This window comes from Equus caballus, chromosome 13 (genome assembly GCF_041296265.1).
Source record: "Equus caballus isolate H_3958 breed thoroughbred chromosome 13, TB-T2T, whole genome shotgun sequence".
NCBI classification, from domain to species: domain Eukaryota; kingdom Metazoa; phylum Chordata; class Mammalia; order Perissodactyla; family Equidae; genus Equus; species Equus caballus.
The window spans coordinates 24,273,067-24,279,378 of record NC_091696.1 but is presented as its reverse complement, the minus strand read 5'-3'; the positions used below and the strand labels follow the sequence as shown (position 1 = coordinate 24,279,378).

General features: G+C 39.9%; 1 long non-coding RNA gene across 1 annotated transcript; it reads right to left on the bottom strand.

Moving 5' to 3' along the window:
• Positions 1 to 2,049: 2,049 nt before the first annotated feature.
• Positions 2,050 to 6,065, bottom strand: LOC111767636 (uncharacterized). Its single transcript, XR_002799449.2, has 3 exons — positions 5,706 to 6,065; positions 3,006 to 3,205; positions 2,050 to 2,304 (listed from the first exon to the last, which is right to left on the bottom strand). It is a non-coding gene; the product is annotated as an uncharacterized lncRNA (long non-coding RNA).
• Between the last annotated feature and the right edge of the window lie 247 nt (positions 6,066 to 6,312).

Sequence of the window (6,312 nt, the reverse complement as noted above, 5' to 3'; positions counted from 1 at the left end):
GTAAATTTTAAAAATTGGCATTGGCAACCATGTCACCAGATCTCAATGAAAATAGCTTTCTTCTCTAGGTTTATATGCAAAACCTCTTGATTTCAATCTCTTCTCTGAGACTTTGCTCCAAGCATCTCAGTCCTGAAATTAGCATAGGCTTTGTCTAGTGGTTTCTTGTGAGCAGGAATTTTTCAATCCTGTGCTGCACAAGCCATTGTCGCTGCCTCTTAATATGGAATTGCTTGGGACAAATAACCCTGCCTCTTCAAAAAAGTCCACCCCTGTTCCCACATTTCTTTTCTAACCACAAAATCCCTCTCAGTGGGTCCTTGAACTTAAGCAGAAGTTGATATACCCGAAGTCTGTACCGCCAGGGGCCTTGTGAGCTGTGTTTCTCTTTTCTTGGACTCTTCAAGCAAAAAACAAAAAAAAGAACATTCTAAACCTTTAGTAACACTTCTTTGTCTTGCAAAAATCTAGAAGTTTTTTTTTTCATCTGTTCCCCATTAACTCTTAAAAGGCTCAGCTGAGTTTCTAACCATTTAACGTGTTTCTACAGTTCACTCTTTCTCCCTCTCACATGCACGGGGTGAGCTTGGTTTAATGAACCCAAGTGCCTTTTTCATTTCTTCTCTACCTTTGCTTTTCATCCTGGACATTGGTGCATGTGTGTTTCCAATAAATATATATGAAAACTGACATTTTAATAGTGAAACTTATGCAGTTCTATGACTTTTTTCAATGTGTAGATTTGTGTAACCACCGCCATCCCCAGGATACAGAACAGTTCCATCACCCAGAAAGCAGAGCCTGTTGTCACGTGCCCCTTTCTAATCACATCTACCCACAACCATTACCCCTGGCAAGGACTGATCTGTTCTCGGTTGCTATAGTTTTCCCTTTTCCTGGCCGTTTATTCCAGATTTAAATAAAATCATACAGTATGTAACATTTGAGACTGGCTTCTTTCACTCAGCATAATGCCTTTGAGATTTATGTATGTTGTTGCATTTATCAATAGTTCATTACTTTTTATTACTGAGTAATACTCTAGTGTATGGATATGTCACAGTTTGTTTTTCCACAAGCCTGGGGAAGCTTTTAGGAAGTGTATATCTCCATTTGTTTAGATCTTTGATTCATTTGACAGCATTATTGCAGTTTCCAGCAGACCTAAGTATTCAATTTTTTGGAGCTGTTAAAATAGCATTATTATTTTTTTGTGCCAACCGTTGCTAGAATATAGAAATATGATGAGGTTTTGTATCTTTACCTTATATTCTACGGCCTGGCTAAACCCACTTATTAATTGTGAGAGTTTTTTTAAATAGATTTCTCAGGATTTTCTATACAGATAATCATGATACCTGCTAATAGGGACAATGCGTTTCTTCCCTTCCAATTCGTATGCATTTCTCTTGTTTAATTATGCTGGCTTTGACTTCCAGTGTGATGTCGAATAGTACTAGAGAGAGGGGACATTATCACATTTTCCAGAACTTAGAGAACAAGCATCAGTCTTTCAGCACCAAAGACAGTGTTGGCTGTCAGGTTTTGTGCAGATATTCTTCAGCAGGCTAAGGAAGTGTCTACCTATGCCCAAGTTGCTTGGAATTTTTAACATAAATGTATGTTAGATGTTTTCAAATGCTTTTCCTGCATCTATTTATATGATTATGTGGTTTTTCTTCTTTCATTGTTAATATGGTGGATTAGAGTGAATGATTTTTGAATATTAAACCAATCTTGCTTTCATAGGATAAAAGCCCCTTGGTTGTAGTAAGCTGTTACTTTTATATACAGCTGGAGTTGATGAAAGATTTTTGTTTCTATGTTTATGAGCACATGAATCTCTACTTTTAGTTGGGAACTATGCATTGTTCTTCTACTTTCTGAAAGAGATTGTGTAGAAAATTCATACATTGAAGTCTTAACCCCTAACGTGAAGATATTGGGAGATGGGGCCTTTAGAAAATAGTTAGATTTAAATGAGGTCCTAAGAGTGGGGCCCTCATAATGGGATTAGTGCCTTTACAACACGAGAAAGAGACACCAAGGTTCAAGCTCTCTCCACCATGTTAATTCACAGCAAGAAGGGAGCAGTCTGCAAACCAGAAAGAAGTCTCACCAGAACCCAAGAGTGCTGGCTCCCTGATCTTGGACTTCCAGCCTCCAGACCTGTGAGAAGCAAATTTCTTATGTTTAAGCCCCTCAGTCTGTGTTACTTTGTCATAGCAGCTCAAGCAGACAAATACAGAGTTTAGCTCTTCCACAGTGGAAATTCTCTCTTGGCCCAAAATACCATTCAAATACCTAGAAGAGAATGGAATTTGGTATAGGTGAGACAGTACTCTCTACTTGTGCTAGAATGAAACTCATTAATTCACAGCCCAATCACCAAAGTCCTGTCTGAGAAAAATAATAATCACCAGATATTTTCAACCTACCAACTTCTAAAATTATCTAATCCTTGCCTCAACTTGTCTGCAGTAGGTCAAAGTCAAACTACATTGACATGTACATCATGGCTGGCATGGACCAGCTTTTCAGAGCCCCAGAGGTCTACATTCCTTAAGGTCTGCTCTGACAGTATAGCATTTGTCCCTTTCCTCTGGACACAGCCTGCGATGAGCTGTCGAGGTCCATTCCCCCAACATTAGCCCTGCTTGCTGGAGATGAAAGTGCAAAGCCTTCAGCTCTAGTCAAGCTAGAATGCTCACTCCACTTTCCATGTTATTTTGGTCCCCAGTTTGACATCTGTTTATCTGACAAATTTCTCAGTCCCATGAATTAAGATACTGAGTTTTTTGGAAGCCCATAAATAATATCATTTTGTTTTGTTTTTTCCCCTTGCAGATTCTGGAACCAATTGAGAGCAAAACCCAATAATTAGGCAGCTGGAGATCAATATATTTTTCTTTGTTACTGAAAAGCCATTGGGATAAAATGATTTTAGATCTGAGGCCAAATGGTATTGTTCACACTTTACCTCTGAACCAGAGTGACTTACCCACCCAATCACAGATGCAGATGGACAAATGCAACTCGCTTCCTCTCCCTCACTCCTCGGTTCACCCAGATAGAAGGAGGCCAAGTGGCTGAGTCTCTGGAAGCATTTAGATGCCGCAGAAATAGAGGAGGAAAGGACTGTGCCAGTCATGCCCAAATTGTTCTTCCAAATTCATCGATCAGATGAATCATGCTTCCTCCTGTGCTGAGGAGGCGAGAAGTGGGAGAGTTAGAAAGTGAGGGAGTGCAGAGGGGCCAAGAGTGTTGTCACAGGAACAGGAGAGACAAGGAATATGCATTTTTCTCTGACAGCCATGTGTCATGCCCTGGCCTCCAGAGAGGAGGGACAAAAAGTTTGTGACCCACCATCTTTAGCCTCCATAAAGACAGACAGGACACCACCTTCACCTAAGACTCATAATCAGAAGGCGTTTGGAAGTTATAGTTCAAAAACTAAACAAAACAGTGCAAAACTTCAAAAACAAAAAGTCAATTGTCGGCTCCAAGAAAAAACATAAAGGTTTCAAATCCTCCTTGAAGCATGTCGTCTTGATTCCACATGTGGTCTTTTCACAAAATATCTGTATATCTGTGCACCCATATATCCCAACTTGCTTCTGCTTGGAACAGCTACTGGACCCGGTTGTTGATACACAGCCCGGTGTGACACAAAGTTAGCAACGAGAATCCTGGAGTTTGTTACACAAGAATAGAGAATTCTTAGGATAAAGTCTCCGAAAGTGTAATGTTAATCACATAGGGTTCTAATATTAATATAGTTAGCAATGGATGGGGAAAAAATTTTCATCTTTTTCTCTCTTCCATTCACTGCTAGAGAGATGGCATTATCTTAAGCCTAGATGGCTTTGAATGGCCAAACATCTGCATAATAGTTTCTTTTTGTCCTTTTATTGCTCCAACTAATTGTCCTGCTATCTGCAGCATTTCCAAGATAAGACTGTGTGCCAGTGATTTAAAAGCTTCATTTAACTTCTTTAAGTCACTTGACCAAGTTCACGTACAGTTTTATGTGTTTCGGGATACAGCCAAGTTTCCTGAATATGATCACAAAAGAAAATTCTACAGTGGTTTTGCTATTAGGTTGATGTGATGAGAAGAGAATGAAATTTATCTTACTTTTGGTGATAAGAAAACTCCGTGGAAGTTTCTCCCCCTTGAACTGGAGGTTGTTGGACTCCCAATAATTAATGTCAAGATTTAGGAGGCCAATGATCTTTATCTTAAGGGTCCAGGAATACTTGGGAGTGTTGGGGTCCAGGGCAGCTTACCCCAAAATACGCCACACAGGTATATTGATTATTTTGAATTAAAGTTACTTGAAAAACAGCTAATGCAAAAGGGGCGTTTTGACCCTTCTCTCTGTTCCCCCTGAAAGCACGAAACAAATCTCAAAAGTGAAAAGTACTCTGCCTGCATCCTTATCACCAGAGTTAGGAAATTCAGGGCAGAAAGCCTACCTAAACAAACATTGTTACTTCTTTACTAATTTATTACCCCAAACCCAAACTCAGCTTAAATGCCTTACTAATTAAGTACCCAAACGTAAGTTTCTTTGTCCTCTCAAATCCTCACAAATTTATTGTTTCTTTGTGTAGAAAGATATATTAACTGCCTGCTTTATTTACTCTCTGAGCATCATTTTAATGATCTGCTTTGCACACGTATTATATTGGTTTTCCCCTGTCAATCTGTTTTGTGTCAATTTTAATATTAGTCAAGCCATAAGAACTCAAGAGAGATAAAGGGGGATTTCCCGATCCCTGACAGGAGCTCTTGATGAGATTGATTAGCACAATCTTATTGCCTAGCCCCTCACTCTGGACCAAAGGCCTTCGTCTGCTGCTATCTCGTTTCCCTGCAGTGCCTTCCACAACTGGCACAAAAGAGCAGGTCAGGAAACCAAGGTTGCAAGGCCAAGTTAGGATTAAATAGTACTGCTATCAGGAATGGTAGACCAACTTCCTGCTGAGGTAAGTTATAAAAGATGTACAACAACATTTTTTTGAATGTACCGGAGAACTACAACATAGCAAAGATTTTCCCGGCCCGGTGGAGGCAGACTCTGTATTTGTGGTCCTTTTCCCTTGCGGGCCTTTGTCAGTTCCTGAAGGAAGGCTGAGAAGCTCCACTGCGCTTTGAGGGAGTCCAGGGCTCAGAGGCAGGGACGGAACACAGAGCTGCCCCTCCTCCCCTGGCCCAGGGGGCTGATGTGCTCACTCGGGATTGAAATCCTGAAATGAATTCATCTCAGTCCAGGAGATGAAATAGAATTGGAAATGGAATTTGGTGATCACTGACTCTAAGGTGATACATAAGAACAATGTCATATCAATCGGGAGCATGGTAAACGGAATTGATGTATCTTCCCATAGTCCAGGGAGTGCATAAAAGTATCTAATTTTTAGGGTAACTATTAAAAGAATAATAAAAGAGATATCACTTCCAAGTTTGTTGGGTTTAGTGCTAGAGGTGAAACGATAAAATATATTCAATAAATTTAAAATATTATATAAAGGCAAGAAAAGAGAGTAAAAGGAACTTGGAGAAGCTGAGAAAATTAGAAAGCACTTAATTGGACGATGACTTAAGCCAAAATATACCATTAATTTCTTTAAGCATTAATGCAATGTTTCTGTTTAATGTTTCATTAGAAAGAGCCCCAAGAAAATAGACGGAACTCTCACCATAGGACACTACGAGGACAGTTGATTTCTGAAGCAGAAGTTTACCAGCGTGTGGTTACAGAGGCCAGGGCAGCAGCCTGAAGCACGGCAGCCACGCTGGTCCCTCCTGAGGTCTGAAGGGACGAGGGGAGGAAGAGATGGCCAGAGATGAAAGAGATCCGTTCTGGGGAGGTGTGGTCTTCAACCAAGGGATACAATCTGTCCAAGTCAACTCTCTCTCCTTCCTTTACCTCCTGCTGGGTTCCCCAAGGCTGAACCCAACTAGAATCCAGATGTCATGGGAGCCCAACTGATGCAGCTTTGGGGCAGTAACCAGGATAGAAAGAATGGTGAGGAGGAGATCTGGAAAAGAAAAATTACCTGGCAAACACATCAATTAAAAGACAAATATTTTCAGACTGGATAACAGACACTAAAATTATAAAGAAACAGGAAGGTTGAAAGTAAGTGAAATGATTTTTTGTATTGCATTCGTATTTATTTTCAAATTTTCCCAGCTTTATTGAGGTATAATTGACACATAAAATTGTACTTATTTAAGATGTACAACACAATGACTTGACATATGCATACACTGTGAAATGATTATCATAATCAAGTAATTAAC